General features: G+C 38.7%; 1 non-coding gene across 1 annotated transcript; it reads left to right on the top strand.

Moving 5' to 3' along the window:
* Positions 1-7,955: 7,955 nt before the first annotated feature.
* trnal-uaa (transfer RNA leucine (anticodon UAA)) lies at positions 7,956-8,038 on the top strand. The gene has a single exon. It is a non-coding gene; the product is annotated as a tRNA-Leu (tRNA).
* Positions 8,039-12,339: the final 4,301 nt, after the last annotated feature.

Raw genomic sequence — 12,339 nt, 5'->3', positions numbered from 1 at the left:
TAAAAGTCTTATCAAATCAATTGAGTTATATTTATTTAGTTAGAGCTTTTTACAAAGCAATTTGCTGCCGAACAGAAAACGCAGAGCTAAACCCATCTAAGACAAGAAGTGTCAATAGCACAGAACGGAAATGCAACTGCTTTGAATATCAGGTTCTGTGCAGTTGACCCATTGGACTAATGCCATTTGGACAAGTCATATCCAATAGGAATAATGTCTAAGTGCAAAATTTAATAAATCATGTAATAAATGTAATGCAATGGTAAGTGTTGACTTGTCCAGATTTCTCAAATGAAATGTGGATGTATGTGTGTGTGTGTGTGTGCGTGAGCCTGTGGGTAGATGAGTGGGTCACTTCTATTTCCGCTATGCTGAAGTGAAAGACGTAACTGAATGGTGACTCAGGAAGAAGTTCTCCTCTGTCACAAGGAAAAGTGAAACAAGTACCCAGACCTGAATCACCTGGCTCATCCAGATTTTTCGTCATGTGTCATGAGTTGACTCACTTTTTCCTGAACTAGGCAACATCATACAACCTATATTTAGATGAATGCACGATATAACATTTGAATTTGACATAATGGCAGTTGAGTAATTTAAAACAAAACCTCATAGCCCTAGCCTTTGATCTGGTGATGGAACCATTTAGGTCAGGGATGTGAAACGTTGATGGGGTGGCGTCACAAATAATCTAATCATGAGGGGCCGCAGTTGCCAACCCCGCACCGCCCCCAAGTAATTACATGCAATTCTACTCACTTTGTCATGGGGCAGATAGGAAAGTGAGCTGTTTGCAGTTTTTAATATGATATCTGAGTGAGAATGACAAACAAAATCAATGTGGGGCTCCCGGGCAGTAACTCGACAAGCCACCCCGCCCCCCAAAAAAGCCATATTACAACCTACACTGGATGTGTTGTGATAATTGTGTCTGTTAATTCATCTGCCTTGCGACCGTGATATATAGGCCTAAAGGCAGAGACAATACAAAACCGGAAAGCAGGACGCATATTGCACGTAACACAGTTACATGTCTTATAGCATGGTTAAGCAAGTTAATGTTTGACATTTTTGTCCACCACTAAACAACTATTGATTTAGAACCACAGAGAGTTACCGCAAGACGCAAAGAAAACAGGAACTGCCTCCACTATTCTAGCATCATTTCAACATCATCAAATCACCTCTGCTTCGTCTAATACAGTGATAACTAAAAGATACCAAAAAGTCCAATCGCCATCAGCTAAATATGATGTGGCTGTCCATGGTTCTGATTTCTGTTTGTGTCCATGCGTTCTTGCAAGTAGAACACATGTTTATTCACCCTAATTGTAGAGAAACACCAATGCCATCCTCCTCTCTTTCATGTTTACGAAACAGTCTGTCACTCTGTCATACAGTACACAATTTTAATTGTTGTTGTCCTAGGCTACCTGGCTAAAAGGCTTAGTCGCTAGCCTATCTTCCATTTATGGGCAGTGGCGGTTTTAGCATGTACATCTTGGTGGGGCAAATAAAAACGTGGGATGCATGCCAGCAAAGCCACTACACTACACAACACAAACAAATACATCAATTGCACTATAACAGTGACAAACGGTGCTCACAAACTGTTAGGAACTTCATAAAGCTGTCGCAGCTGCAGTCCTATCATCTTACCACTGCTACACCTGGCTTTCAGCTGAGCCTTGTCTGGCAGTGAAACAGTTCATTGAACCTCATTTGCTGCCTTTAAAAAAAACATAGCTGATATGGCTGACTTGCTTAAACAAATGTGGTTTCTACTGACAATTGAGATGTACAAACTATGGCATAAGGGGACGACAAGCGGATAAGAGGCAATCCATAATTTCAATTAGGATATAAATGAGCGATCTAGGACGGATGTAGTCAATATAACTATTTGTTCAGCACTATTGAAATGTACGCCGACAGAATTTAGAACATGGGCTGTTCTTACAGTGTACTCCCTGTACAACAAGTCAGAACCGTAGGATAAATAAAGAGGCAATATAAACAGACAATTAAAGATCTTATAATATTCAATAATTACATTTCTCTAAAACGGGTTATAGGCAAACAAGCACATACCGGCCACAAACGATGTGTTTACAATACCACGTTGGTGAAAATAGACCAAATTATTAGGGTGAGGCACATGGGCTGCTAACAGCTTACGACAAAACATACACTTAGTATTACTTTCTTAGCTGCAGTATACATATCTCTCTGACATCCTAAATCATTTATGAAGCAGCATAAGACATTTATGGACTCATATTGTTGTGATGTGCTTGGACAGGAAAGTGGCGCGGCGGTCCTTCGTGGGCAAATTTTGTCATCAAATGGAAAGATGCCGGATTTACAATTCTTGAATGACCGTTCAAAACTTATTTTCCCAGTCGTAGCTCATTTTTCCAGAGTTCCCAGAGTTCTTGAACTCACAGTTAGCCACTGATTCCTTCCAAACCAGTCATTGATTAATTTCCAACTTATGTAATGTTTATGTCCAATGGCCGATGAGCACCGATAAGTTTTATTTCTCTTCATATGACAAGAGGATTTGCCAGTATACTTGATTCACGATGATGACTGCTAGCTAAGATTGTGAAAATAAGATGTTGAGTATCAGTCCAATCAAAGCTACTGTACATATAACATGATTTGACGTCACTTCTGTGGCCAATGGCCTTGAGCCTTCTTGGAAGGGCACTTGTAATATAACACTATGGTAGGGCCCAAAGGGCTGAAATATTGGATGTCTACCCTTACTAAAGGACTGAAGCTTGGTGATGGCGCAAGGTCCCAATGAGTGGCAGAATACTGAGCCAATCACAGTGCAATGCTCCTATTTTCTGCTGGCCCACCCTACCACCACAGAAAGCACTGAGCAAGGCTGAAACACCTGCATTTTAGAGCTGCCTTACTCAAGAAAACAAACGAGAGACCATGTTTGTATGTGGCTTTATTAATTCAATTTCTCTCTCTATATATATATATACAGGGGGGCAAAAAAGTATTTAGTCAGCCACCAATTGTGCAAGTTCTCCCACTTAAAAAGATGAGAGAGGCCTGTAAATTTTCATCATAGGTACACTTCAACTATGACAGACGAAATGAAAAAAAAATCCAGAAAATCACATTGTATGATTTTTATTGAATTTATTTGCAAATTATGGTGGAAAATAAGTATTTGGTCAATAAGGAAAGTTTATCTCAATACTTTGTTTTATACCCTTTGTTGGCTATGACAGAGGTCAAACATTTTCTGTAAGTCTTCACAAGGTTTTCACACACTGTTGCTGGTATTTTGGCCCATTCCTCCATGCAGATCTCCTCTAGAGCAGTGATGTTTTGGGGCTGTTGCTGGGCAACACGGACTTTCAACTCCCTCCAAAGATTTTGTATGGGGTTGAGATCTGGAGACTGGCTAGGCCACTCCAGGACCTAGAAATGCTTCTTACGAAGCCACTCCTTCGTTGCCCGGGCGGTGCCACGTTTCATCTTCAATGACCTTGCTGATGGAAGAAGGTTTTCACTCAAAATCTCACGATACATGGCCCCATTCATTCTTTCCTTTACACGGATCAGTCGTCCTCGTCCCTTTGCAGAAAAACAGCCCCAAAGCATGATGTTTCCACCCCCATGCTTCACAGTAGGTATGGTGTTCTTTGGATGCAACTCAGCATTCTTTGTCCTCCAAACATGACGAGTTGAGTTTTTACCAAAAAGTTATATTTTGGTTTCATCTGACCATATGATTCTCCCAATCTTCTTCTGGATCATCCAAATGCTCTCTAGCAAACTTCAGACGGGCCTGGACATGTACTGGCTTAAGCAGGGGGACACTTATTTTTTTTTCTCATTTTGTCTGTCATAGTTGAAGTGTACCTATGATGAAAATTACAGGCCTCTCTCATCTTTTTAAGTGGGAGAACTTGCACAATTGGTGGCTGACTAAATACTTTTTTGCCCCACTGTATATACACATATATATATATATATATATATATATATATATATATATATATATACACTGTTTGCAAACTGATATGTGAAATGCCCGTATTTCCTTCCACTCCGATTCATTTCAGAGCGAAGAATAACAGATTAATTTACAAACGCTCAACACCCGTTGAATATGGCCAGTGTCAGTAAACGTTGGCAAAAAAAAAGTAATTAAATTAAGCAGCAGTCAAGGTTACAGTCAACAACTCTCTGGATTACATGAAAACAGCCTAACCAGCTCTGCTAGGGCGAGTGAAATGGTCAGTGTGAGGTGTTTGGAAGTAGCTGGCAAGTTAGTCGGTTAGCTTTTGTGCTTAAAGAAAACATTGATTGATGTAGGTCAATTTCAAACAAATCCGAAATGCCCGTATTTCCTTCCACCCCAAAAAAGTACACAATTTGAATCTGAGTTGTTTTTCTAACAAATCTAACATAACAAAGTTACTTTTTGTGAAGACACACAATTCCACCATCCTCATCTCTGCTGCACTTTTTAAGCAGAAGGAGGCAGTAAAGCTCCGTGTCAGTTCCATGAAAGTAGTTCCAACTTCCAAGACATTCTAACGCCTGCTTGTTAATGCATATTAATATCTTACATTAGTGGATGAAAGAATGAAGTGTGGTATGCATAAGATGGCTAACTAGCCAATAAGCTGGCTAGCTAGCTAGGCTGTATTTGTAAGCTTGCTAGTATGCTAGCAATTTATGAGTTAAGATTCAAGGTTTTTCTGGGAAAGAAAAACATAATTACGCTGCACAAATAATTATGTTTAGACTATATTCAAAGGCTACTAGCTAGCTAACATTACTAGCTAACTTGGCTAACGATAGCAGATGAGACAGTTAATTAGGGTCACATAGTAATGGTTACATGCACACAATTATGTAATTATTGCTGATAGTCAGAATAATATGATAGTTAGATTAAAAAGTTTACATGTTTTGCCTATTCCTATTTTACATGGACACATATGACATCAGGCTACCTGATCTGATGGCATTCTTGATAAATGCAGGATGAGCGGGTTCTTCGTCCCGCACCAGAGCCGCCACCGATGCTGGCGGATCCGCGAGCTGAGCAGGTTCTTCGCCCGCACCAGAGCCGCCCTCGATGCTGGCGGATCCGCTGGATGAGCGGGTTCTTCGTCCCGCACCGGAGCCGCCACCGATGCTAGATGCCCACCCGGACCCTCCCCTTTAGAGTCAGGTTTTGCGGTCGGAGTCCGCACCTTTGGGGGGGGGGGGTACTGTCACGCACTGACCATAGAGAGCCTTTTTATTCTCTATTTTGGTTAGGTCGGGGTGTGACTAGGGTGGGTAATCTAGGTTGTTTATTTCTATGTTAGCCTGGTATGGATCCCAATCAGAGGCAGCTGTTTATCGTTGTCTCTGATTGGGGATCATATTTAGGCAGCCATTTCCATATTGTGTTTTGTGGGATCTTGGTTTTGTGTAGTTGCCTGTGAGCACTCCATTGTCTTCACGTTTTGTTCATTCTTTATTGTTTTGTGCGTTTTCAGTTAATAAACATGTGGAAACCATATCACGCTGCACCTTGGTCCGATAATTCTTACGACGAACGTGACAGTTGATGCTGTTAGAACTCTGTATAATGGTGGCAATAGCTGTATCAAACTCTGTCATTGAACATCATCAAGGTTTAACATTTGCAAAGGAACACGACAAGGTTGTCCAATCAAACTTTTTAAAATTTTTGTTAGTAATCTCAAATCTTATGCTCATTAATTTATCGGCATTTACATTCCAGGCCAGAAAGATCAAGATATCCCAACTGGTGGATGACAACTCACTTTTTTTGAAAAATGTGTTACAAGCTCGATTAGCATTGGATATTGTGAAGCAGTTCTCCAAAATCTCAGGTTTGGTACTACATCTTTCCAAATGTGAGATGTTTGTTCTGATAGGAGCTGTCAATCCAGCAAATTGTAACACCTCAGAAAAATATACTGTAACCTAGCTTGGTGTAAAGTTCACCAAACATCTTAAGGCTGTGAATAGTCTTAATTTGAACCCTGTCAACGGAATCTGTCAACAAAAAAAGATCCTCGTGGTTAGTTAGGGATTTAAGTCTTCATGGAATAATGCTTTAATCCAAAGCTGAGGGACTATCTTGTGCATCCTCTTTTTTCATCTTTGACATTCCCAAATCCACTTGCTGTACCTTAGATAGGTTATTGTACAACTTCATATGGATAAACAAACCACATAAGATTACATTAGATTTTTATCTTATCACCAACAGGGTTTGTGATGGCGGTCTAAATGTCTTAGACTTCACTCTCTTTAATCAGATATCAAAAGTCAACTGCGTTCAAAGGTACTTTAAAAATCCTCATAGTTTCTGAAATTGTGTACCTCATTTTGTTTTTCAGAAGCTCGGAGGGCTTAATTTTTTACTACAATGTCCCTATATTGTGGGTAAACTTCCTGTGAAATAGGCATCTTTTTACAAGCAGGCTTTAATGTGCCAGGCTTTGCTATATAAACAACTTTTCACCTCATAAATGTTCATATGGAATAATGGGTCGATTTTAGATCGAGAAAATATGTTATTTTACCTTAACTTGTTCTCGAAAAACATTATCCTTGTCAGCCAATTAGTTAGTATTGGTGGGAATCTATTTACGCGGAGAGAATTTATGGAAAGAAACATCTTTGATGTTTCAAGTAATGAGTATGACACCGTTATAGGAGCTATACCTAGTGGGATAAAACCTGGCATTGGTTTACTAGATAAGAGATATCTTCTACAGGAAGTCTATTCCCTCTGCGATATTTTGTTGGGCTTCATCTGGCGCCATGCCTGGCTCACTCCACACAAAGTTATGGTGACCAATACAGTAAAGGAGATTTCCTTTAAGATTATCCTTAGATTATATCCGTGAAATAGCTTGATTTCTAAATATAGACCTGATGGTACCAGTAAATGCAGTTTTTGTGAACTAGAAACTGAATATATTGGGGTGGCAGATAGCCTGGTGGTTAGAGCATTGGGCCACTAACTGAAAGTTTGCTGGATTGAAACCCTGAGCTGACAATGTAAAATTCTGTCATTTTGCCCCTGAACCCTGTCATTGTAAAATAATAATTTGTTCTTAACTGACTTGCCTAGTTAAATAAAAGTTAAAGAAATAAGAAATAAAAACACTTCTTCTGTCATTGTTTACATAGTGTTCTGGACTGATGTAATACTATATCTTTGCAACAAAATGCATACAACCATGGAAATATCTAAGTTTGACATATTATTTTACTATACTGATTCCACAATTGAACGTATGTTATTGCATCTCTTTGTTTTATTAGGAAAATGTTTCATACACGAATCAACATTTATGAAGAAAAAGACCCTTTTCGTAATTTGTTATCTTTTTTGGAAAACTATTTCAGACTCATTAAAACGTATACAAAACAAAATGTCAAACATTTATTCACTACATGTCTGTATTTGAATTGATATGTGGATTTGTATTATTATTATATTTTTTCTCTTGATGTTACTGTTTAATATATCAATATATATATATATTTTTAAGTAACTTGTTAAGCTAACAAGAGATTGCATAGCAACAACATCAATTTCCGATAAACAGGCAAAGCGCGCCGTACTCTCAGTTGAAAGAATACCGTTCATTTATGGTATACTAAAATTATGTATTAGTATATAGTAGGTAGTATATGACGTTACTTATTAAGAATGTATTATACAGTATGTTAGTATGGGTATTCTAACACAACTAGAGTATTTTAATAGGCGTATGCTTACTTCGTTTTTGACCTTGACGATTAAGATAAACAAAGTAAGGTGTTTACAGTTAATATGGAATTATTACTGTGCATTTTGGCATGCATGCAACTATCGTCGTTGTAAAAATGGTTCAGTCTCAGGTTTATACATCAAAATGTCATGACAAGTAGTTGTACATACCAGGATGGCCGAGTGGTTAAGGCGTTGGACTTAAGATCCAATGGACATGTGTCCGCGTGGGTTCGAACCCCACTCCTGGTAGAATATTTTTCTCAAGGAATTCCGTGAAATTAGACCCACTTCCATGAACACAAACATATGCGGCATTGGTTATTCAATTGAAGGGTTTGTAATTGTAGGCCGATGCTCTACACAACCGTAGTGTATTGCTTGTACATGCTGCATTCAGTTTGTAGCAATAAACGAAACTAGAATGTTGCAACGTAATCCGGCACCATTGTCAGTGTGTTAGATCGCAAAAGCATGTCTGATAGTAAAGGGCTACTATTATTGTAACACCTTTATGTCATATAAAGAACCAGTTTAATATATTGTATTACTGTTTATTTCTCGTTTTTGTCAAATGATAAAGCGTATATGGCTACCTCCTACTGGCCAATGTAATGTATTGTCTTGATTAACTACGATATAATAATGTTGTAATAACAATGTGTAGAGTGTACTTATTGTTGAAATACAGAACGTGCACTTGACTATTACTATTTTACTCCTGAGCTTCATTCATGCCACATCTGTGCTTAGAATAAAGTTATTATTTTGTTTCGTCAGTGATTAAATGACAGGGCGATGTCCTCTTTTGGACACAAGGGGTCATGAGAACTCCATTATGATTAGGCCTGCAATACATGCCCATTCAATTACATAATTTTCAGGCCAAGGGCACAACATAATTTACATTACAAGAATTAAAGCAGTATTATATATATCAGACAGTAAAGACTTTATGATAGGTTTCCATATATCTATGTAATTACACTAATAAAATAACTGTAAACATTGTATTAACTAGTAGCTTTGTAAATACATGGCATTATGTAAAACATAGTGCAAGACCTGATACAGATACTGCTGCCAGTGTAGTCAACATTTAATATCAAATGTTGACTAATTTCATGCATGTTTTAGCATGTAGCCTAATGGTGACATGTCAGCTGCCTATAGCCTATGTAGCCCATCATGAGTTGACATTTGGCCTGTGGTTCTTTTCCCTACATATAAGCTCTCCTTCCGAACCTGACCGATAAACCAGTTGGTCTTACATTCCATCTTCTTTTTGGAGTCCTCCTCTTTGGTCGGCTCACTTTACCTGTGCTGTTCCCTGAAAACAGCACGAGGGCCCTGTGGAGCACTAATTTGTACAATGATCCGGACAACAGCCTACAATGGAAGATCAACATCTCTGCGTCACTAAAGCCACTGGGGTCCAGGCAGAGACTGTTTTTCAGATTTCCATTTTAGGTTTCCAAGTGTTGGCTTGTGCCCTTTAATATCAATTAGATACAGTTGAAGTCGGAAGTTTACATACACTTAGGATGGAATCATTAAAACTAGTTTTTTAACCACTCCACAAATTTCTTGTTGACAAACTATCGTTTTGGCAAGTCGGTTAGGACTACTAACCGTGCATGACACAAGTAATTTTCCCAACAATTGTTTACAGACACATTATTTCACTTACAGTGAATTATATTACAATTCCAGTGGGTCAGCAGTTTGCATACAGTAAGTTAACTGTGCCTTTATACAGCTTGGAAAATGCTCGTAAATGATGTCATGGCTTTAGAAGCTTCTGAGGCTAATTGACATAATTTGAGTCAATTGGGGGTGTACCTGTGGATGTATTTCAAGGTCTACCTTCATACTCAGTGCCTCTTTGCTTGACATCATGGGGAAATCTAAAGAAATCAGCCAAGACCTCAGAAAAGAAGTGTAGACTTTCACAAGTCTGATTCATCCTTGATAGCAATTTGTTGACACAAAAACATTTGGTAAAAATTAGGTATGTGTTGTGATGATTTTGCAAAGGCAAACCAACTATGAAGGGAAATAAGTGGATACATTTTACACTTGTTGTTGTTATTTAATGAAATATTGTTTTTAGAAAAGGGGCATTTTCCCCCAACTATGGGGTAACAGCCCGCCAGTGTTATAATCTATTTTCTTTAGATTTTTTGATGTTGTAATGAACTCTTAAAAGCTAAAGTCTAGGTGTCTTATTTTACTTAAATAAATCAAATATTGAAACAAAATGGTATTGCACATCTCGCTATTAATATCCTCACTATGATGAGGTTTTGATGTAAGGTCCCTCTTTTCATTTTCGTGCCAAATCATGTCCAAATCATCACACAGTATATATAAAATATCTGTGTAACTCAATGACGTTGGACATGATTTGGAAGATGCTATTTTAGGTACCATTGCTTGCATTGGTTTGCTGGGGGCCCCAGTTGCTCCGTTTGTAGGAGGGGCAGTTGCCCCCAACACACTCACCTTACATTTTAATGCTTAATTAAAAACTGAGGATGATTTATCTTTAGGCTCCCTTAATGAGATATACATACAGTGGGGAGAACAAGTATTTGATACACTGCCGATTTTGCAGGTTTTCCTACATACAAAGCATGTAGAGGTCTGTCATTTTTACGTCTCTTTTACTGTGAGAGACGGAATCTAAAACAAAACTCCAGAAAATCACATTGTATGATTTTTAAGTAATTAATTTGCATTAAGTGAAGAATCTTGTGTTCGCCTGCCTTGCTTATATTTGCCATGCAATGCAACTGAAGTAACATAGCCAGCTAACAATGTATTTGCTTATTGTGTAGTGGAGGATAAAAATAACTGTATGCCTATGGATGTGTAGCTAGATACAGTATGAGGCCGATCTGTGTATGGACCCTAAAATGTTTGGTATGAATATTAGTTCAGAGCCAATGCTGCCCTACCGAGCAAAAAGGCAGAACACTGCTCATAGCGTGGAACTAAGAAAAATGGCTTTTATTTACCTTGGTTTCACAGTAACTTTATGCAGTTACTGCTTACATGACCCCCATATTTTCCTGAACACAATACAATAGAGGCAGGATACTAGTCCACATGATTAAGCATGTATTTCATGTATCAACAATTACATTAACTCATTTTAGACAAAATGAGCCGTTACTGCCTTTTTGCTTGGTAGAGCAGCATGAACCTCAGCTATAATAGTTGTTGTATCGACTTCAAGTCTGAATGGCATAAATGAAGCCTATGGATTTAGTAGAATATAATAACTTTATTGTGCCAAGGATGGAAGTCCTATATACAGTTGAAAACGGAAGTTTACATACACCTTAGCCATATACATATAAACTCAGTCTTTCACAATTCCTGACATTTAATCATAGTAAAAATTGCCTGTGTAGGTCAGTTAGGATCACCACTTTATTTTAAGAATGTAAACGGTCAGAGTAACAGTAGGGAGAATGATTTATTTCAGCTTTTATTTATTTCATCACATTCCCAGTGGGTCAGAAGTTTACATACACTTTATTAGTATTTGGTAGCATTGCCTTTAAATTGTTTAACTTGGGTCAAACGTTTAGGGGTAGCCTTTCACAACCTTCCCACAATAAGTTGGGTGAATGTTGGCCCATTCCTCCTGAAAGAGCTGGTGTAACTGACTCAGGTTTGAAGGCCTCCTTGCTCGCACATGCTTTTTCAGTTCAGACCAAAAATTTGCTATAGGATTGAGGTCAGGGCTTTGTGATGGCCACTCCAATACCTTGACTCTGTTGTCCTTCAGCCATTTTGCCACAACTTTGGAAGTATGCTTAGGGTCATTGTCCATTTGGATGACCCATTTGTGACCAAGCTTTATGTTCCTGACTGATGTCTTGAGATGTTGCTTCAATATATCCACATAATTTTCCTCCCTCATGAAGCCATCTATTTTGTGAAGTGCACCAGTCCCTCCTTCAGCAAAGCACCCCCACAACATGATGCTGCCACCCGTGCTTCACGGTTGGGATGGTGTTCTTCGGCTTGCCTCCCCCTTTTTCCTCCAACATGGTCATTATGGCCAAACAGGTGTATTTTCGTTTCATCAGACCAGAGGTTTTTTCTCCAAAAAGTACCATCTTTGTCCCCATGTTCAGTTGCAAACCGTAGTCGGGCTTTTTTATGGTGGTTTTGGAGCAGTTGCTACTTCCTTGCTGAGCGGCCTTTCAGGATATGTCGATATAGGACTTGTTTTACTGTGGATATAGATATTTTTGTACCTGTTCCCTCGAGCATCTTCACAGGGTCCTTTGGAATTGCTCCCAGGGATGAACCAGACTCGTGGAGGTCTACAATTGTTTTTCTGAGGTCTTGGCTGATTTCGTTTGATTTTCCCATGATGTCAAGCAAAGAGGCAATGCGTTTCAAGGTAGGCCTTGAAATACATCCACAGGTACACCTCCAATTGACTCAAATGATGTCAATTAGCCTATCAGAAGCTTCTAAAGCCATGACATATTTTTCGGGAATTGCCCAAGCTGTTTAAAGGCACAGTCAAC

The sequence above is a fragment of the Oncorhynchus nerka genome, linkage group LG24, assembly GCF_034236695.1.
Source record: "Oncorhynchus nerka isolate Pitt River linkage group LG24, Oner_Uvic_2.0, whole genome shotgun sequence".
In the NCBI taxonomy this organism is placed as follows: Eukaryota; Metazoa; Chordata; class Actinopteri; order Salmoniformes; family Salmonidae; genus Oncorhynchus; species Oncorhynchus nerka.
The sequence above is the reverse complement of the archived record's forward strand: the minus strand, read 5'-3'. Positions and strand labels throughout refer to the sequence as shown.